The following is a 22,582-nucleotide window of genomic DNA, read 5'->3' as shown; positions in this document are numbered from 1 at the left end:
CATTGAGCCGCTAAACAGTGTGTCCTGTTGCGACCCCCCCGTTTGCTGAACGTCAGCGAGTTACGCAATGGCTAAATGACTCATTATTAATATCCGTGATAAATCAAAGTTTGGATATTTCTGAATAACCGGTCCAAAGGCAATCATACACTGAGTGCACAAAACATTAGGAACACCTTAATAGTGAGATGCAAATCCTTCTGTCCTCAGAACAGCCTTAATTCGTCAGGGCATGGACTCTACAAGGTGTCAGAAGCATTCCACGGGGATGCTGGCCCATGTTCACTCCAATGCTTCCCACCGTTGTATCAAGTTGGCTGGATGTCCTTTGGCTGGTGGACCATTCTTGATACACACGGGAAACTGTTGAGCATGAAAAACCCAGCAGCGTTGCAGTTCTTGACACACTCAAACCAGTGCGTCTCGCACCCAGTTCAAATGCACTTAAATCTTTTGTCGTGCCCATTCACCCTCTGAGTGGCACACATACACAATCGGTGTCTCAAAGGGTGTGTGTGTGGCAGGTAGTCTAGAGGTTAGAGCGTTGGACTAGTAACCGAAAGGTTGGAAGATCGAATCCCCGAGCTGACAAGGTTAAAAAAATCTGTCGTTCTGCCCCTGAACAAGGCAGTTAAACCCACTGTTCCTAGGCCGTCATTGTAAATATGAATTTGTTCTTAACTGACTTGACTGGTTAAATAAAGGTCAAGTAAAAAATAAATAACAATAAAAGCTTCAAAGCTTAAAAATCCTTCTCTAACCTGTCTCCTCTCCTTCATCTACACTGATTGAAGTGGATTTAACATGTGACATCAGTAAGGGATTATAGCTTTTACCTGGATTCACTTGTTTGTTTACATTTATTGAACTAGGCAAGTCAGTTAAGAACAAATTCTTATTGATACAGCCTGGATGGTCAGTCTATGTCATGGAAAGAACAGATGTTCCTGATGTTTTGTACAGGCAAAAGACTAACGTTGTTGTAAAACTTAGAAATCACCTACAATCGCCTACAGTACAGTGCAGCTTCTTACCCATTGATTTCAATGCACAGAAAAAATTATACCTACTGTTAAGTGGAAGTTCGTATTCGCCCCAGGTGACTTCAAATAAGTATGTGGACAAGGAATAAAAACACAGTGGGATAACTAAGATCACTATGATGTCTCTATACCACAACATTGGGGCCCACCCTATGGGGCCCACCCTATGTTCCCTCGTCTCCACGTTTGTCCCCACGTTTGTCCCCTCGGCACCCAAATCAAATCAAATTGGCACAAATGCTTATTTGTATTGTAATGAGATTTGGCCTTGTTTGGGGAAGAGGATAATTGGAATGATACCCAGTGTGCATTGCAAGTGTCAATTTTGGACAAAGTGTCCATTTTCAACAAATTACAAAATACTCAAAATTAAAATATGTATTTGTCCTCCCTGCCCCTTCGACCCCTGGTTTAGAAGATAGGGCTGTGGGAACACTGGGCTGTGGGAACTGAGGGAACATAGGACCCATGGTACATACGTCCAAGGGAACATAGTCATGTTCAGTGTTGCATTTCCCTTACCACCCTCCGGCTCCGAGGGCCCGTCGTAGGACTTGTTGATGGCAGCACGGAAGCTCTGGCGCACAATGTGAGGCCTGGGACGGTGGAAGGGCACCTGGCTCAGCTGCCGGGCCTCCGACATGGCCGACTGGAGGCTTTCCAAGGAGCAGGACTTCCATAGGCCCAAGGTGGGACCCAGGTCACTCCCCCTGGATGAGGCCGCTGACAAGGGGAGAGATGGGGAGGGAGGGGAAGGAGACCCCAGTCAGCATGGATAGAAGGATGGAGGAAGAGGACTGGAAGTGGAAAGAGAGAGAGAAAGAGAGATGAGCGGTTGGGAAGAAATGGATAGACAATTTAAAATGGAGAGTTAGAGTAAAAAGGATGGATAGGGATTAGGTGTAAGAGATGGGAGGCGAGAGAGGGGGAAAGGATGCATTCATGTAGAAGCAAAGGAAGAGGATGAAGGGGAATGGAGGAGAGCCAAAGGACTGCCGTGAGTAGACACGCACGGGCCACAGTTAGGAGGAAGTGAGACAGAAAAAAAGAGGACATGGGAGGAGGACCACGAAGACGATTGGACAGGCGAAAAAGAGGAAGATCGCAGTTAATGAAGAGGGAGAAAAAGAGAGAGACGAGGTGGAGGTAATGGAGGAGGAGTGCGAGGAGGATAAAGGAGAAGAAACAAAAGCGGGAGGACACAGAGGAGAAGGGAGCGGACAAAGAAAGAAGAGACAAAGAAGAAAAGGGCCAGGCAGGAAAAGGTCTACTGCACATGTCATACACATGGCCAACCCTCTTCAAGGGGAGCTCCTGGGTGTACAGGTGTTTGCTTCAACCCTGCTGGAACACACAACAAAAGGTCTCGGTGAGCAGCTAGAGCAGTAGGTGTTCTAAATTAGGGTTGGAGCAAAAGCACGCAGGAGGGTATAGCTCTCCAGGAGAAAGGTTGGTCCAATGGCTAGTGTTGTAGGTTAGTCACAGAGGTCCATCGCCAGACCAGGGCATGCATGAGTAGGCCGCAGAGACAGACAAGCAAAGGGGATGTGGCGAGAAACACACAGCCAGTCCCAAATCGTTCCCTTATCTTTCATTTGGCCCTAACGCTATTTTGCTAAAAAGGTATGGAAAATAGTTGAAAACCGACTGAAAAAGTGACTATTTCTAAGTGTCTGTTTCTAACTCCCACCGGGGATTTGCCAGACTTTTACGCTTCAAAACGCTCTCGGAGATGGTAAATGCTCAAAATGTTCTCGTTTTAGACTCTCTTTTGTCGACTCAGTCTTCAAAGCATGAGAATATTCCTCATTGAAATTGATCTTTGGAGAGTGGGCGATAGAGTCGAGGGGAAAGGAGGGAAAGTGAGCCAGAGCTGCTGCGGCAGTGGCTTTTAAGTCCTAAATTGACTTTGAGGAAGAAGTTGGATTTGTGTGAAATAAGGGTTTATAAATAGAGAGCGGGTACGTTTAGGAATAAAACACTCAATTTGAGAAGCAGGATTTGTGTCACAAATGTAATTGTGGCTGTCCGGCTAGCAGCTTGATAGAATTAAGCCGCTTGCTGCTGGGTTCTGCAGTGAACGCTGTGCTCAGAGTGTGTGTGTGTGTACAGTACACACTTGTGTGCATTTGCAAGCATAACACCACCTGTATGTGTGTGTGTGTGAATTGCATTGCGTGCGCAAATGCACGCATACATGTTTGTGTGTGTGTTTGTGCGCGCCCGTGGGCACGTGTGTGTGTGTGTGTGTGTGTCTGCTCTTCGTCCATATCCAGTGTAGGTATGTCACACGGGTGACGGTAGATGTAACTGAATAATGAGCACTACAGGAGGGCGATCATCCGCCTGCAGAATTTCAAGGGTGAAACAAGCATTTGACTCCTATCACTGCCTGCTGTGGACCAGATGCTCAATGTGGGTTCACTCACTCATGTCAGGTCAACAAGCATCGGTGATAGGTGCAATCCTCTGACAGGAGTACCGTAGGGGGATTCACACAAACCATACTGCCCATCTGAATACAACTTTGAACAATATGAGTAATGTTACGCAACTACCTCCAGCAACACACACCTGCGTATTTCAAATCAAAACACATTAGGACCACAAGTACGATGCAGAGAAGCATAGACGCACACACCAGAATGCCTCGACTTGAATACTGCAGTCACATTGGATGACACTGGGTTTCAGTCTTACAGCAGAAACACACCCAGTGCTAGGATACTACCGCAGTGTACATAGGGCCGAGGGAACACGCGTAGGGCCGAGGGAACGCGCGTAGGGCCGACGGAACGCGCGTAGGGCCGAGGGAACGCGCATAGGGCCGAGGGAACTCGCATAGGGCCGAGGGAACGCGCATGGGGCCGAGGGAACGCGCATGGGGCCGAGGGAACGCGCATGGGGCCGAGGGAACGCGCATAGGGCCGAGGGAACGCGCATAGGGCCGAGGGAACGCGCATAGGGCCGAGGGAACGCGCATAGGGCCGAGGGAACGGGCATAGGGCCGAGGGAACGCGCATAGGGCCGAGGGAACGCGCATAGGGCCGAGGGAACGCGCATAGGGCCGAGGGAACGCGCATAGGGCCGAGGGAACGGGCATAGGGTCGAGGGAACGCGCATAGGGCCGAGGGAACGCGCATAGGGCCGAGGGAACGCGCATAGGGCCGAGGGAACGCGCATAGGGCCGAGGGAACGCGCATAGGGCCGAGGGAACGCGCATAGGGCAGAGGGAGCACGCGCATAGGGCAGAGGGAGCACGCGCATAGGGCCGAGGGAACGCGCATAGGGCCGAGGGAACGCGCATTCTGCTTTTATTCAACCCCCGATATACATATAGTACACAAACACACATTAGATTGGAGAGGCTGGAGCAGAGGGCAGCCACAGTGCATCGCCCAATGAGCAATTTTAGGGGGTTAATTTACTTGCTCAAGGGAACATCGACAGTAGGTGGCACTTGAGATATTGATGCATTTGTAAGCATTTCACTCTTTGACTAGAGTGAGCATTTCTGCAGCTCAGCTGAGCAAGGGCGCCACCGGTGATGAAAATGCCACTTTTTAAGCAGCCTCTCCCTGCAGTGGATGATTTAAAAAGGTCAGTTGTCATGGAGACACCTCTGTCCGTGTGTGTGTGTGTGTGTGTGTGTGTGTGTGTGTGTGTGTGTGTGTGTGTGTGTGTGTGTGTGTGTGTGTGTGTGTGTGTGTGTGTGTGTGTGTGTGTGTGTGTGTGTGTGTGTGTGTGTGTGTGTGAGCCTCCCTCTTCTTCTCATCATCACGGAGGATAAACCTATAATGTCTATCTTTCCAACTCGGAGAACCCTGGATTCAATCTCTCGGCTAGCCTATAAAACCACGTTCACTGTGATGGGAACAAGTGACACAACCGATATTTGAACCCTTTGCAATAAATGGAAAAGGTATATAACGGTTTCAATGTGGGTGGGTGGAAACCTTCAAACCTATTTTAATACCAAAACCTTTGGGTGTGGACATTTGAGCTCTACCAGATGAAAACCAAATAATTTAGTGTTCATAGGGCAAGGTAAAGTATAGGAGAGGCAGACACAACAAAACAAACAGGTTTTAGAGTGGTACAGTAAGCAATGCACATGAAAGTAGCCACTACCCTGTCTTGTGTGAAATAATTCACTTAACCCAAAAGTTCAAATCAAAGTACAGTCCAATTAACGTCCCGACCAATCACAGTTTAGTTCCAATTAACGTTGCAACCAATCATAGTTGATCTACTCTCCCTGAGTGCACTCTGATAAATCACTAACGTTGCGTCCCCAGACGGGACACAGATGCAGGCAGTGGGCAGTAATCCTGTTTAGATGTATAGATGGAGCCTCAGGCTGCATATTTGCTCCGTTGGACGTATGGCTCTAATAATGGTCGGGGACTTAAAAGGCCATTTCATCATTACAGACTCACCTTTAGTGGATTAGTCGCGTGGAGGGATGGGGGGGGGGCAGGGACTAGAGATGGGACATGTGCCACTTGTTAAAGCTAGGTTTAATGAAATACACTACTATGCTGCGGTAGAACACAAAGCATGTAGTGTGGGCAGAGCACACACACACACACACAGACAGATGGCCCTTCCCGCTACAGAGTGATCCATCAATTCAAATCAGCCCAACATGGTGACTTTCAACTTGAATCAACAACAGTGAGATGGGGGAGAAGGGGGCTGGGTAGAGAGAGAGCGACACAAACTACAACAAAGCAGGGTTCCATGTTGGCAGGGGAAAAGGGAAGGCTACATGTTTTCAAAGTCTAATTGCAGAAGGGGACAAGACAGAATAATGGACACTGCCAGTTGCACAGCAGGCCAGAAGCTAGCCAGTGTTTGCCGCATCTAACAGGGCTTCAGCGTAGGTGGATATCCCCCATCTCCAACAGAAACAAACCCAGGCATCAGCAGAGCAAAACATGCACACACACACCACAACATTTGTTAGAAGACCTGTGTGCGCACAGGGCTACTAAGTGGAGTGTGTGTGTGTGTGTGTGTGTGCGCGCACGCGTGTTGGAAGCGTTCCCAGACCTGTGTGTGAGTAGAGCTGCCAGAGGGAGATGTTAAGAGCCGGGGGACAGACAAAGAGGAGGATGGAGAGATGGTGACAGAGACCACACCGGAGAAATGGAGTGAGAGAGTCCCCCTCCAAACATCCATCTATCCCCCTCTCCTACACGAGCATGTTCTCCTCCGGCTGTTGATACACACTAGTCTATTCAGAGGACCTGAGGATTACTGCCCTCTTTTACATACATGCAAAGAAACACACACACGCACATGTGTAATCCACAAGTTTCTTGTTTCTATGCGTGCGTGTTTCTTTGCGCACGCACACACACGCACACAGAGAGAGAGAGAGAGAGAGAGAGAGAGAGAGAGAGAGAGAGAGAGAGAGAGAGAGAGAACCTAAACCAGGAGGCTTTAAAGACTGGGCTTATACAGGATGTAGCTATGAGAAGGTAGAGAGCGAAGGAGATATAGGGGCACTAGGAGAGAAGGGAATGGGAGGATTATTTGGAAGGGGAAGCTCAAAGGATGGAGCATGTTACCTATAATCACATAACACTAAGAAAGCACAGAGGAACAGAGAGGAAGGAGGATAATTGGGATATGGAGAATAAGAGAAGATGAAATGGGGATAGGAGGGGACAGACTAAGTGTGTTAGAGACAAGACTGACCGCTCTAGAGAGAGAGACAAGACTGACCGCTCCAGAGAGAGAGAGAGAGAGAGAGAGAGAGAGAGAGAGAGAGAGAGAGAGAGAGAGAGAGAGAAAAGAGATAGTGGAGAAAGAAGACTAAGAAGAGTAACAAGAAAGACGCTTAAAACAAACAAAATGGTGAGGAAGATAGAAAGGGAGTGAGAGCACGGAGAGAGCGAGGAGTAGAGAAGGTATGGAGAGAGGGAGAGCAAGAGAGGAAGAAGTCAAAAGCAAATGAGAGAGCGATAGACAAAGCATGACCGAAATAGGAGAGAGAGAAAGAAATAGTAGGAAAAGAGAGCGAGCGAGTTGGGAGAGAGAGACAGGAAAATAGAAGGAGAGCGAGAGAGAGAAATAGAAGGAAAGAGTAACTCTGCATCATACTACACCCCCCCCCCCCCCCCTCAGCCCGAACAGAGGTTTTAGCCAGATTAAAGCCGGAGGCGGAGCCCCTCTTAAAGACCATCCTACTAATGAAATATGTCAAGGCCTATAAAGAAGCATGGGGCCATTTAAAGAATCATGCACGGGGCCAAGTCCAAAACAGCCCTGTCAGCAAACTGGCCTCAGTGCAGCCTGTCAATACACATTAGCTCTCACATCAGTTAGAGGCTGATGTAGAAAATGAATCTCTTTATCTATCATAGCCCATAAGGGTTATTATGACTACCGATCAGAAAATGGGCTTTGAGGGAAATCATGTGGGGGGGGGCTGGTACTTTACTGTGGGGGTGGGGACTTGTAGAGTTGTTGTTATGCGGCAACAGGTTTTTGCTGCGGGAGATTTAAGGTGTGTGTGGGCGCGTGTCTGCAGGGGGCGTGCGTTCAAAGCCTATCACTCAATCCCTGCACCCTCTTTCTCACTTAAGTGAAAGGAGACAAATTAAGAACATCCCGGTCTAATGCAATCTAGGGCTGTCGGAGCAAAGAGGCAGCTTAACAAATCACTTCCTGCTGCTTCCAGCTGAGTAAGGAGAACACATAAAACAGGTGCAGTGACACAAAGCATCTCCCCACTGAAGTGTGTTCCCTCCAGGGTGAAGTTTCCCCAAATGTACAGATCTAGGATCAGCTTCCCATTCCCTCCAGCCTTACATTAATCATTAGTGGGGAAATGCAAAACTGACCCATGACCAGTGTCTAGGGACAACTTCACCCTACTATGGAAGGGTCCTGAACAGGTCATAACTTGTTTTGCGGTAAGTATGACAGCAAACTGAAAATTAGGATTATTTTTCATACCTTTTTTCAATGTTCAGTCGCTTTCTTTGTTTGAGAAGGTGTGTGTTTGTGTGACTGAAGAGTGTGCGTGTGGTGTGTGAGAAGAGTGTGTGTGTGTGGTGTGTGTGTGTGTGTATGTGTTGGGGATATGGATAGGGGGAAGAGCGTGTTTCTTCACCTGGTCTGCTCTGCCAGGCATCTCATGTTGCTCTCATCAGCCACTGAAACACAGAAAACACACACAGTGAATATTGGAACACCATAAACTGTTGCCTTTGCTTTCTCTGAGCAGAGATGGAGAAAAAGAGAGAGGGAGCAAGACACGGAGAGAAGAGTGAGAGGGAAAGAGCGATAGGGTGGGGAGGGCAAGAACTGGGTACTCTCTCCCTCATCCCCCCACCCCTTCTCTCATCACTCTTTCCCTCTCTCTAATCCACACCAACAGGATTGAGGAGGCAGGCAGGGAGCGGCATCAGCTGCCAGAGGGGCACTGCACCACGGGACACAATAATAGGTTTTCATTACGTTGCAATTTCTCTGAAATAATCCCTTTTCATATTTTATGAGGTCAATTTTCTCCCGGCAGAGAAACGAGAGAGCGGAAGGAAAAAAAAGGGAAAAAAAGAGAGGGAGAGGAAATGCAGCTGCGACAGAGGGGACAATGGATGAGACTGGCTGTTATATTTGCTGGCTTCACGCGTTACGTTTTCCCTCAAATACAGTAGCCACAAAAAGGTTGGTGGTGTGTGTGTGTGTGAGCTGTGTGGCTCGAAGCTAAAGAATAATGTGCATATGAATCTGCTTTTATTGTTACAGAGACCCCCCCCACCCTCCTGTTCGGATAGCAGCATCAACAGTCTCTCACCCACCCACAGATAAATGTTCTGCTGCTGGGATAGGAATTTGTCGCTGGTGTTGGTGAGCTCACTATGGCTACTGCTCAGTGAATTCCACGGTTTCTTCTCCACGCGTGTGCCTTCATGTACATGACTCAACTAATGTCGGATCAGGTCATGTGGTCAAGGGAAAAACTCCTGGGTCTGAATTCAAAACGTGTCTCAGAGTAGAAGTGCCGATTTAGTCCCCACCTTATGCTCCTTATGATTTCAAAAGCAAAACTGATCCTAGATCAGCACTACTACTCTGAAAGGCTTTATGAATACGGGCCCAGGTGCAACCATTAAGAAAGACTTGAGAGCGAGTGTTTAGGATCACAGTCTTGGCTAAGCCTATTTAACCAACGTCTGATACCTCTGGAATGCTGAAGAAGCCATGTGTGCATCCTAAATGGCACCCTCTTCCCTATTATAGTAAGTCAAATAAATAGCCTTGTAGCATGAGGCAGCTTGATGTATAAGTACACACTCTGGCCAAAAGTTCCGGAATAGGGTGCCATTTGAGATGCAGCCCATGTTTTGCTTGTGCACCCTACAGTCCCCATAAGAAAACATTTGCTAAGCACCAGAGCTTAGATTGCTTATTACTTAGTGCAAAAAATAAACCCTCAGACTTGATTCAACCAGCTTAACCCCCGTTTGGAAATGGGAAACTGATCCTTACAAATGTGACACCCAGCACAGGGTCACAGTGTCATACAGTCCCCATGCCTCTGGTAACACCCCCCCCATCCTCAGATAACAACCTCCCCCATCCTCAGATAACAACCTCATCTCAATCTGTCATTTTCATGAGGGAGAGAGGGAGAGAGTGAGAGTGTGTGAGAGAGAGAGATCCACAGAGAGAGAGAGAGAGATCCACAGAGAGAGAGATCCACAGAGAGAGAGATCCACAGAGAGAGAGAGAGAGAGAGAGAGAGAGAGAGAGAGAGAGAGAGAGAGAGATCCACAGAGAGAGAGATCCACAGAGAGAGAGAGAGAGAGAGAGAGAGAGAGAGAGAGAGAGAGAGAGAGAGAGAGAGAGAGAGAGAGAGGAGATCCACAGAGAGCGCGAAAAGAAGGAGAAAGATGGACGGAAAGGGAGTGAAAGAACAAGAAAGAAGGAGAGAGATTACGAAAAAGAGAAAGACAAGAGAAGCAGTGAGCAGGATGCGGGGGTCTCTTCCTAATAAAAGCCAATAAATGTGCAGTAGTGGCGGGCAACTAGTTTAGGAGGGGGAACCCAATCCACAACACTAATGAACTGGGATTGGAAACCAGTGACAGGCAAATAAAAAACTTCACAGAAAAGAGAGAGATGGGGGAAGAATGAGAGAAGAGAGCAACAAAAAAAAGGAAGGCGGGAGCAAGAAGAAAAGAGAGGCTAACAGGGTCACCCAGGGGCCAATATGAGGAAAAATCAGCTGCTGTGCTCTCAGCTTTCAGGGAAAGTTGGGTACGACTGAAGGATCCATGCTTGGCACAGACTGGCAGTGTCATGCGGAGACGTGCGCATACGCACGCACACAGAGCAGTGTCAGACTGACTAGACACACAAGTCTAGTTCAGGAATTGTTGTCTTGATAAGGTCAGGCCTCCGAAGTGGCACAGCGGTCTAAGGCACTGCATCCCAGTGCTTGAGGGGTCACTACAGACCCGGGTTCGATCCCAGGCTGTGTCACAGAGTCCCATAGGGCAGTGCACAATTGGCCCAGCGTCGTCCGGGTTAGGGGAGGGTTTGGCCGGGGTGGGAGCTTTACTTGGCTCATTGCGCTCTAGCGACTCTTGTGGCGTGCCGGGCGCCTGCAGGCTGACTTCTGTGTGTTAACTCTGACACATAGGTGCAGCTGGCTTCCGGGTTAAGCGGGCGTTAAGGAGCGCGGATTTGGTGGGTCATGTTTCGGGGAACGAATTCCTCGACCTTCGCCTCTACCGAGTCCATTGGGGAGCGATGAGACAAGATCATAATTGAAATTGAGTGAAAAAGAGGGTAAAATACCCCCCAAAATATATCATGTTAAAAAAATTGGCAAACATTTCATGGTCATATGCCCATGTGTTAATGTTGAATCTGTGCTTGGAATGCAATAGGGACCTTACAGATGTTGTATGCATGGTGGACAGTGGAAGGGTCAACAAGTGCTCAGCAACAAGGGCCAACAAGTGCTCAGCATATGTGGGAACTCCTTCAAGACTGTTGGAAAAGCGTTCCAGGTGAAGCAGGTTGAGAGAATGCCAAGACTGGGCAAAGCTGTCATCAAGGCAAAGGGTGGCTACTTTGAAGAATCTCAAATATAAAATATACTTTGATTTGATTTGTTTAAAAAATTGGTTACAGTGAAATGTTTGCACACCTACTCATTCCACAGGTATACACACACACACACAGATATTATATATAATAACAAAAATATTTACACAACATGTAATAGTTTCATTGATTTTACTGAGTGACAGACACTCATATGAGGAAATCAGTCAATTGAAATAAATTCAATAGGCCCTAATCTATGGATTTCATGACTGGGAATACAGATATGCATCTGTTGGTCATAGATATTTAAAAATAAAATAAATAGACCTCAGGATCTCGGCACGTTATTTTTATGCATTCAAATTGCCATCGATCAAATACAATTGTGCTCATTGTCCGTAGCTTATGCTTGCCCATACCATAACCCCACCATAGGGCACTCCGTTCACAACATTGACATCAGCAAACAGAAATTCAATATAAATATTTTTTTGAAAAGTGATTTTTAAACTGAATGCAATATTCATTCAAGTCCATTTCAAATCATGAAATACAATACTGAATTTATGAATGAAATGATTCAATTTGTGCATTACCAATTAAAAAATAATAAATTCAAATTCAATACCAATTAAAAACTATGGAATTCAAATGCAATTTCGGTGGAAATCCCTCCATATCGGAATAAGAGTGCATGTGTGCAACACTGTGTGCTCACTCAGGTCTGTGCTCTTAAGAGTTCCTTGTCTGAGGGTAGTCCATCTGCCTGGGTTGCTGTGCTCTCTGTGTGTCTGGGTGAAGGGGACCCTCACGAGAATAGGGAGTCAGTCTTGTTCCTTTCACTGAGAAAAACCACCACAGATTATAATCAACACTACTAACATTGTAGCCTGTACTTTTGTTATGTCCTATTTTAATGTTTAACCTCGCTTTCATAGTGTATTTTATGTAAATATACTTTCAGTGTTACTTATTTCCCAGCAGTGGTGGCAAGGGTAGTGGGGAGTGGGGGGGTGCATTGCTACTAGCATTAGAGCAATATCATTGTAGCTGTTTCTATAGACTTCCAGTCGTTGAGCCAATGACAGTCCATTTAAAATAATGTCTTGGCAAAAAATGATTATACAACAACATTTACAAAATATTTTTTGTAGTGGTGGCAGTGGGCCACCTAAACACATACATTCAAATCTTACACATGTATTAGCTAATTTTCCCCCAACATGGGACACCACCTAACTTGGGACACTAGTGGTTAGAGGATTAAATCACCTCGAGCTCAACATTTAAATGGACTGGAAAATAACAGTAAGTTTTGCGACTAAAGATTTTCATTGCAATTTATCTAAGTTGAGTTAGGTTGAGAGAGTTTTCAATATATATATATATATATATATATATATATATGCTGGCCCACGTTGACTCCAATGCTTTCCACAGTTGTGTCAAGTTGGCTGGATGTCCTTTGGGTGGTAGATCCATTCTTGATATACACGGGAAACTGTTGAGCATGAAAAACCCAGCAGAGCTGCAGTTCTTGACACAAACTGGTACACCTGGTACCTACAACCATAGCCTTCATCTACACTGAGCAAAGTGGAATTAACAAGTGCCATCAGTAAGGGATAATAGCTTTCACCTGGATTCACCTGGTCAGTCTGTCATGGAGAGCAGGTGTTTTTAATGTTTTGTATACTCAGTGTATAACATAGTTGTGTCATGATCTGAGCTGAATCATACATCACTTATTCGAAAGGACTGGACAGGTGAAAGCTACAGTACATGGTGGAACGCATGCGTCCACCTATCCAATCATGGTCGTATTCACTAGGAACCAAATGGAAGCACGTTTGTTTTCGTGCAGAATATTTTGCTATGATGTACACTAATGAATATGACCAATGTATAATTTTAAAGGAACGCGTCCCAAATGGCAATCTATTCCCTATTTAGTGCACTACTTTTGACCTGGTCTGGAATTCAAACGGGGCCACAGTGTAATGACCTCCGTTGAGGTTGTGTTGTGCATGTATCGTTCATCTCCTCCACGGAGCCAGGCGAAGGTGTCGAGGGGAAATCCTCCTCTATGGCCTCCTCTTCCTCGTGATGGGCGTAGCCACCATTAGTGGGAGGAGCTGGACGGGGAGAGGATATGGACAAACAGCACAGACAGACAGACACATATCAATCAGAAATTCCACCAGTGACCAGTACCTTTAAAAGAGTAGGATGGGGTGTTTAATCTAAGACCATTTTTGAGTCTATCGCCCTAAAGACTAAGGTTAAGATTGAGGGTGGTTAAGCTGAACCTAGATCAGTGCTGACTGGCAACTTCTACTCTACTACTACTGTGTCACGCATACAGGAAATCTCAGACACATGAATGAGGTCTATGCCTCATTGTAAATGCAGGATCACATTTGGCAAAAGTGATAGTCCTGTTATAAGAGGAGAAATATATCTTCCTCTGGCTGGAGCTAAAGCAGTCATCACTTTTCATGAAGGGCCACTGAGACAGGAGGCATTGGTTATGTCCCAAATGGCACCCTATTTCCTATATAGTGCAATACTTCTGAGCCCGATGGGTGCCATTTGGTATATAGCCATTGCGTTGGAAGCTGTGTCAATGCTAGTTGTCTATAAGACGGCCTGCCTAGGAGAGTAATGCAGTAGACCTAAACACACTCAATCAACTGACGGAGACAAACAGTATTGAGGGATAGATTTTCAACTGTGTGCACGCAAGCACATACACAATGGAAATGAATGCAACTGATTCTCCTTGAATAATGGATCCATACTTCATTTAGCTGAGCAAGGCCAACTCTGTACGTCTCATGAAACATGTACAGAATACACACACACACTTTCCGTATTGACTGTCTTAAAGTAATGAACTGTTGTTTCTCTTTGCTTATTTGAGCTGTTCTTGCCATAATATGGATTTGGTCTTTCACCAAATAGGGCTATCTTCTGTATACCACCCCTACCGTGTCACAACACAACTGATTGGCTCAAACACATTAAGAAGGAAAGAAATTCCACAAATTAACAGGTTAAATCTGTTAATTGAAATGCATTCCATTTGACTACCTCATGAAGCTGGTTGAGAGAATGCCAAGAGTGTGCAAAGCTGTCATCAAGGCAAAAGGTGGCTACTTTGGAGAATCTAAAATATATTTTGATTTGTTTTACATTTATTTTGTTTACTACATGATTCCATGTGTTATTTCATAGTTTTGATGTCTTCACAATTATTCTACAACAGAAAATAGTAAAAATAAAGAAAAAATTAGTAGTTGTGTCAAAACGTTTTACTGGTACTTTGTTCCACTGGCACGTTGTGTTAGCTAATCCAAGTTGGTCATTTTAAAAGGCTAATTGATCATTAGAACACCCTTTTGCAATTATGTTAGCACAGCTGAAAACTGTTGTCCTGATTAAAGAAGCAATAAAACTGGCCTTCTTTAGACTAGTTGAGTATCTGGAGCATCAGCATTTGTGGGTTTATTACAGGCTCAAAATGGACAGAAAGAAAGCACATTCTTCTGAAACTCGTCCGTCTATTCTTGTTCTGAGAAATGAAGGCTATTCCATGCGAGAAATTGCCAAGAAACTGAAGATCTTGTACAACGCTGTGTACTACTCCCTTCACAGAACAGCACAAACTGGTCCTAACCAGAATAGAAAGAGAAGTAGGAGGCCCCGGTGTACAACTGAGCAAGAGGACAAGTACATTAAAGAGTCTAGTTTGAGAAACAGACAGCTCACAAGTCCTCAACTGACAGCTTCATTAAATAGTACCCACAAAACACCAGTCTTAACGTAAACAGTGAAGAGGCAACTCTGGGATGCTGGCCTTCTAGGTTCTTTTGCCCATCTTAATCTTTTATTTTTATTGGCCAATCTGAGATATGGCTTTTATTTCCATCATCCCGGAGTCGCCTCTTCCCTGTTGATGTTGAGACTGGTGTTTTGCGGGTACTATTTAATGAAGCTGCCAGTTGAGTACTTGTGAGGCGTCTGTTTCTACACTGTATTTCTGATCATATTCATGTTATTTTGATGGACCAAAAATGAGTTTTTCTTTCAAAAACAGGGAAATGTCTAATTGACCACAAACTTTTAAAGGGTAGTGTACACACACACACACACACACACACACATAGAAACTCAGCATAAAAAGAAACCATCCCTTTTTCAGGACCCTGTCTTTCAAAGATATTTAGTAAAAATCCAAATAACTTCACAGATATTCATTGTAAAGGGTTTAAACACTGTTTCCCATGCTTGAACCATAAACAATGAATGAAAATGCACCTGTGGAATGGCCGTTAGTCTCTTAACAGCTTACAGATGGTATGCAATTAAGGTCAGTTATGAAAACTTAGGACACTAAAGAGGCCTTTCTACGGACTCTGAAAAACACCAAAAGAAAGATGCCCAGGGTCCCTGCTCATCTGCGTAAAAGTGCCTTAGGCAAGCTGCAAGGAGGCATGAGGACTGCAGATGTGGCCAGGGCAATAAATTGCAATGGCCGTACTGTGAGATGCTAAAGACCGCGCTACAGGGAGACAGGACGCACAGCTGATCATGCTCGCAGTGGCAGACCACCTGTAACAACACCTGCACAGGATCAGTACATCCGAACATCACACCTGCGGGACAGGTACAGGACAGTAACAACAACTGCCCGAGTTACACCAGGAACGCACAATCCCTCCATCAGTGCTCAGTCTGTCCGCAATAGGCTGAGAGAGGCTGGACTGAGGGCTTGTAGGCCTGTTGTAAGGCAGGTCCTCACCAGACATCACCGGCAACAACATCGCCTATGGGCACAAACCCACCCAAAGACAGAGTCCTGAAAACTTTTCTTTTTTGCTGAGTTTATATATTAACAGACACTGTACAAAAATATAAAAACAACATGTAACAATTTGAAAAATTTGACCTAGTTACAGTTTGTATAAGGAATTGTGTACAGATGCTTGTGACATGCATTATCATGCATGACAATGGCTCTCGTCATCTCTGTGCATTCAAATTGCCATTGATACAATGCAATTGTGTTCGTTGTCCTTAGTTTATGCCTGCCCATATCATAACCCCACCGCCACCATGGGACACCTTGTTCACAACCAGTCACCCACATGACGCCATACACGTGGTCTGCAGTTGAGGCCGGTTGGACATACTGCCAAATTCTCTAAAACAACGGAGGTGGCTTAAGGTAGAGAAATGAACATTCAATTATCTGGCAATATCTCTAGTGGACATTCCTGCAGTCAGCATGCCAATTGCAATCGCCTTCAAAACTTGATCCATATGTAGCATTGTGTTTTGTGACAAAACTGCACATTTTAGAGCGGCCTTTTATTGTCCCCCAGCACAAGGTGCACCTGTGTAATGATCAAACTGTTTCATCAGATTCTTGATATGCCACACCTGTTAGGTGGATGGATTATCTTGGCAAAGGAGAAATGCTCACCAACAGGGATATAAACAAATTTGTGCACAAAATATAAACATCTTTTCTGGGTATGGAACATTTCAGCTCATGGAATATGGGACCAACACTTTACATGTTGCGTTTATATTTTTGTTCAGGGTATATAACTGTTGTGATAAAGCCGCTGTACACTGTTTGTTTTTATGGCAAGTGTGAATGTTTGTGTCTGTGTGTATACAATATTCATCTGTGTGTGTGTGTAAGTCAAGCACCAGTATGAGTGTGCTCAGCTCTTCCCTAGTTCAGGCCCTACTGTGTCCGCTCACCTCCAAAGCTGGGACCATGGACGGCTGGGGGCTGGGACCGTTGCTGTGGTGGTGGGACTCCAGGGCTGCAGCTAGAGCCGGGGTTCCGGAGGGGCCGTCTGGGATCTGGTGGCTAGCCGCCTCCTGGCTCTCCTGTCACAGCCAGGGGGAGAGGAGCAGAGGTCAGTGCATTGCATTAGGGCCTAGGGAGTTTTTCCTGCTCCTAGGGAGTTTTTCCTGATCACTTGATTTGGAATGGCCCAGAGTTTTCCCACAATGGATGCACATAAGTTTTCATGTGAGAGGTATGTAAAAGGTACGTATATAAAATATGAGAAGGACGACACTGGACATTAAATCAGAGTGAGAAAAATATATATGTGCTTTTTAATTGAAAAGGTATAAGGACAATAAGTGCATATATACACATATGTCGTGCTGAAGTGTACTTACGATCATAGAATATCTTTGAGAATCAGAGTACTATATCTATGACTACAGTCGGAGACAGAGTAGCCGCTTACCCACTATCGTTCTACTCCCGTTCCGAGCCACAGTGGGCTAGCGTCAGAGAAGCTTGAAAACAGAGAAACTCAACACGCCAGTGAATGAGAGTGTGCCACTCTTCCATTGACTTCAGTCGGAATCTTCCTCATGCTCTCATGGGAGACCACAGGAAGTAATCAAATCGCTTATTTGGTCTATCGATTTTCAAGCTTATCTGGCGGCGGCATGCACTGGCTCGCATGGAAGTAGTGTCAGTTTCTGAACGGCTATTGCACAGAATCAATGCACTATACACACACTCTACCTGATGCACTGTACAAGAACTCTACCTATTTCATATTGAAAACATAACGGACATCTTCCCATTGGCTTACATTGTGTTTCATCAGTGAGAGGACAATAGCGCCACTGAGACTCACTGTTTGGTTGAGGGTTCATAAATAGCGTAACTACATGAATCCCTCATGCTGATGACAGGCATGTTGTCGAACAGTCTCCACCGCCACAGAGGAACAGGCGGAAAAACACCCTCTGGGCCCCGGTCAAAAGTAGCGCGCTATGTAGGGAATAGGACACCATTTGGGACGCAACCAGACAGATAGGAAGGGCTGGTGGCAAAGTGAGATGTACCGCAGATAAGATAGGACTCTCCTTTGAGAGCGATGTGTGGTGGGATCTACAGCCGTCACACACACACAAATAAATGGATAGACACAAAATCACCCACACCCAGTCTCTCTCGAACTCTGTGGGTGGGTGGCTATGGGCTTTGCATCATCGCCACACTATATGTAATGAGCAGTGGTGGCGTTGCACGCTCACCGTCTCTATGTGACAACTCTTTTCATTAGGCCATCATCCTCATATCAAAGGGGATTTTCATTGTGTGCGTTCGGTAGCACAGTGTGTGAGTTAGGCTTTGGGGGGTGTCCGTTGTGCTTTTGTTCCTGCGTGCAGTCACACACGTTCCCAATGGTATCATTAGCCGGCAAACCACAGCTCTTTACATGTATTACTGTCACACACACACACACACACACACACACACACACACACACACACACACACACACACACACACACACACACACACACACACACACACACACACACACACACACACACACACACACACACACACACACACACACACACACACACACACACACACACACATCTTAGTCTGTCAGAACGGCTCTCACACACACACACTGTACTGCTCCATCCACCCATCTGTCTCATGGGGCTTTGACAGCCAGGCAGAGCCATCAAAGAAGCCAGAGAGGAGCTCACATCGTAATCCGCAGAACAATAAGAACCTGCTGGTCAACACAATGAGGCTATGGAGGAACACCCCACCAAACGCACACGGTGTCCCCCAACACCCGCTCCTCGGAGTTGGGTAGAGTGAGCGAGAGAGAGAGAGAGGTGGGGGTCCTGGAGCTACCCTCAAGGCTTTGGTCTTTCATCTTGGGGTCTCGTGGTGTGATAAGATTAGACCTGGTGTGTGTGTGGATTGCTGAGTGAACATAGGCTGAGGCCTTCCCGAGATATGCAGTGAGAACTGCACTGGCAGTTATACAATTTTCCTACAGGCTCTGAGGGAGCACAAACAATGTCTTTTTCTACCGATTTGGAAGGATGTGGGGTAGGGATCTTGCACCCACATACACAATTTTCCATGCCAATTTCCTAAGACCGCACCACTTGGTGTGGCCAAGGAGAGACTGACAGGAGGACACAAAAAGGGGCGGGTCATTGGTCACACCCATTTAATCCCATAACCCCCTGCTGTCTCATCTCATTCTCCACCCTGCCCCTCCATTATACCCTACCATCAGCCATTAACACCGTAATAGTTCATTTTTTTCTAGTCTTTCTTCTTCCACTAATAGCTACCTCATCACGGTTCACAATGCTTCTGAATGGCTGTTGTGATTAACCAGGGTACAGCTGTTCACTAGGGCTGGGATTCAAACTTTTTTTAAACTCGGGGGCCCCCCCCTCCCAGGATTGGGGAACATCCCGCGCCACCCGTGCGCACGTGTCACAAAAACTATTTTTTAGCTGACATGATCTAGTTAATCTGGACATTTCTGATAAGTTATAAAATAGCTCTCCAAGGTATATAATGACTAACGTGACAAGAGGAAGTGATGATACACTACCCAATTTCCAACTTTCAAGAGGAAGTTTAAAAGCAAGACCGAGTTCGCCCCTACATTTATTAACTGAGAATGAGAACAAATCAGTAACAAAAACCTAAATAATTGGTAGTAGTGCAAAAAACAACTAAGTATGGCAGTCTGTCTGTATCATGAGTCCGCTTTTCTGTCATATTGCTATAGCCGCTTACATACTGCTCTTCCTTTTCTGTCATATTGCTATAGCCGCTTACATACTGCTCTTCCTTTTCTGTCATATTGCTATAGCCGCTTACATACTGCTCTTCCTTTTCTGTCATATTGCTATAGCCGCTTACATACTGCTCTTCCTTTTCTGTCATATTGCTATAGCCGCTTACATACTGCTCTTCCTTTTCTGTCATATTGCTATAGCCGCTTACTGCTCTTCCCTTTCTGACCGTGGAATTCTGAAGTGCATATACTCATAGAAAGAGGATAGTGCAGTAAACTACACAGTAGTAGAAAACGTGATCATCACTAAGGGGAAATTGGTTTTTCCACATTTCTTTGGCTTCTTTAGATAAGACTCAGTGAGTCACTTGACTGTGTGTGTTAGGGGTCGGTATGGGGGATAAGGGACGATACCCAGCGGAGAGAGAGAAAGAATAAGGCCAGAGTGAGAATGAGACAAAGATGGAAACAAATCATTCCAAAGAGAGATGGATAGGTATATAAACATCAGGGAAAGAGAGGAAAGGAGTACTAGCCATTAGAAAGGAATCACCACCCCCACCACAGTGAAACAGACAGCATGCAAGAGGAAGACTTTTTATTGAACAAAGGACTATTGTGAGATTAAAACCATAACATTGAGTGACTAGTTGGGTGACAAATGAACAACACAAAAATAATGAAAATAAATAAATTAGCAAATACAAGGAACAGAACAGGTTTAACAAGCATTTCAGGGATAATGGTAATATTACCCGATTGTCAATAGCACTGCAGACAAAGATTTGAAGACAGTGAAACATTTTTGTGAGTTACAACTAATGTCTACAAAATTAGTGGTAACTTCTTAATAATGGTCATTAATACGCAATTCATTATTTATAAGTAGTGCACAGACATTGTTTTTGTCACAGTGGGTTTCTGGTTAACAGTCATTGCCTGTATGAAGGTGGTCATTGTGGGAAGAGGGAAAAGTTTGGGAAGGGGAAAGAGTTAATGCTGCACACACACACACCTCACATAGATACACACGTATCAGTAAATGCACACACACACACACACACACACACACACACACACACACACACACACACACACACACACACACACACACACACACACACACACATATATATAAATATCCGCACAAACGTGTGTGTTCTCTCAAAGTCCTCCCGAGAGCCTGCGGTGGTGATGTCGCATCAGATCCTGGTTGTGTGTGTAGTTGGATCCCTGTGTGTCTCTGTTTCTGTCTAAGTGGTTGTGTGTTTTGTCATGTCTGTGTAAGTCACCGTACATTGCCCCTGTCAGCACCCTTATGCTCTCTGCATAGGCATGTGTGTTGCTGATGTGTATGTTGTCGGGTGAGTGGCTACGTGTGTGCCTTTAGAGTATCTGTGTGTGTTGCTCTGTACCTTGCTGTGTGCTCCTTGCATGTGTTTGTGTATGTTACCGAGTGTTGGACTACGCAAGTTCCCTTGCGTTGTGTACCTGTGTATATCACTAAGTGTATAGCTTTGCGCTGAGCCCTGCATATATCTGTGCCTGTATCGGAGACCCCTCGGGTCAGAGGCTTGCCAGCGAAGTAGTGAACCGTGGCGATCGTTGTCCCTGTGCCCTGTCCTTAGCGTACCTGTGCGTTGGCGCTGTGGGCGGAGCCAGATGAGGGGGCGGCGCGGAGGAGCACCAATTGGATGGTGCCGTGGGCATTGCCCTCCCAGGACATGGAGTGGCGTAGGGTCTCCATAGCGACGTGGTTGGAGAGGTCCAGCAGCTCCTCGCTGTTCACCACAATCAGCTGGTCATTGACCCGCAGGCGGCCGTCCTGGAGAGGGGAGTTGGTGGGAAGTAGTAGAGGTGGGGGAGAGCAGTGAGAGAGAAAGAGAGGGGTAGGAACAATGATAGAGTGAAAGAGGCATGGAGAAATTAAGGAGAGAGAGACAAGGAGGTGGAGAGAGAGAGAGAGATAATTTGTATGTAGTAGCTACTGTTATAGAGACCAAGACACACACACACACACACACACATTATATATATACACACACACACACACACACACACACACACACACACACACACACACACACACACACACACACACACACACACACACACACACACACACACACACACACACACACACACACACACACACACACACACACACACACACACACACACACACACACACACACGCACACACATATATATATATATACACCTGTGTGTGTGTGTGGAGTGAGTGAGTGAGACCGACATACAGAGACATGGCCAGAGGTACTAAAGACTCCCCAGTGCCACCAGCCCCATCAAGCCATTAGTCACCACTGACCTGTCATTAAGCAGCCCGCGCCGGGCCCTGACCTCTCACACCACCAATAACCTTCTGATCCTATCAGATCACACACAATTTCAAAGACATGCAAGCAAGCACACACACCAAGTAACACGTACAGGCAAGCAGAAGCCCACACACACACAGAGAATTACACATACGTGTGTGAGCAAGCGCACACACACACACACACACACCTTTAGACATGCACAAACAGGAAGTCAGACACAAACACACACACGTTTGTTTCACTATCCTTGTGGGGACCAAACAATTGTTTTTTAAAATCCTATTTTTCCAGGCCTCCCGGGTGGCGCAGTGGTTCAGGCAAAATCGGTGTCCAAAAAATATCCAAAAACTTGAAAATCGTCCCTAATTAAATCGGCCATTCCGATTAATCGGTCGACCTCTAAACCTAACCTCAATTCTAACCCTAAAGTTAAATAAATTCAAAAATGTACCTAACCCTAACCCTCTTTCCTTGTGGGGACCAGCAAAATGTCTCAACTT

At 45.8% G+C, this 22,582-nt stretch overlaps 1 protein-coding gene across 1 annotated transcript in view; it reads right to left on the bottom strand.

Moving 5' to 3' along the window:
- The window catches only part of LOC124011509 (DNA-directed RNA polymerase II subunit RPB1-like), a 96,752-nt gene extending 84,511 nt beyond the window's left edge, over window positions 1-12,241 (bottom strand). The window contains exons 1-3 of the mRNA XM_046324948.1: window positions 11,839-12,241; window positions 8,170-8,212; window positions 1,566-1,766 (exon numbers count right to left, since the gene is read on the bottom strand). The gene's annotated coding sequence lies outside the window, so the exon portion shown is untranslated. The remainder of the gene's footprint in view (window positions 1-1,565; window positions 1,767-8,169; window positions 8,213-11,838) is intronic.
- Between the last annotated feature and the right edge of the window lie 10,341 nt (window positions 12,242-22,582).

The sequence above is a fragment of the Oncorhynchus gorbuscha genome, linkage group LG23 (genome assembly GCF_021184085.1).
Source record: "Oncorhynchus gorbuscha isolate QuinsamMale2020 ecotype Even-year linkage group LG23, OgorEven_v1.0, whole genome shotgun sequence".
In the NCBI taxonomy this organism is placed as follows: domain Eukaryota; kingdom Metazoa; phylum Chordata; class Actinopteri; order Salmoniformes; family Salmonidae; genus Oncorhynchus; species Oncorhynchus gorbuscha.
This window is presented reverse-complemented; position numbering and strand designations above follow the sequence as displayed.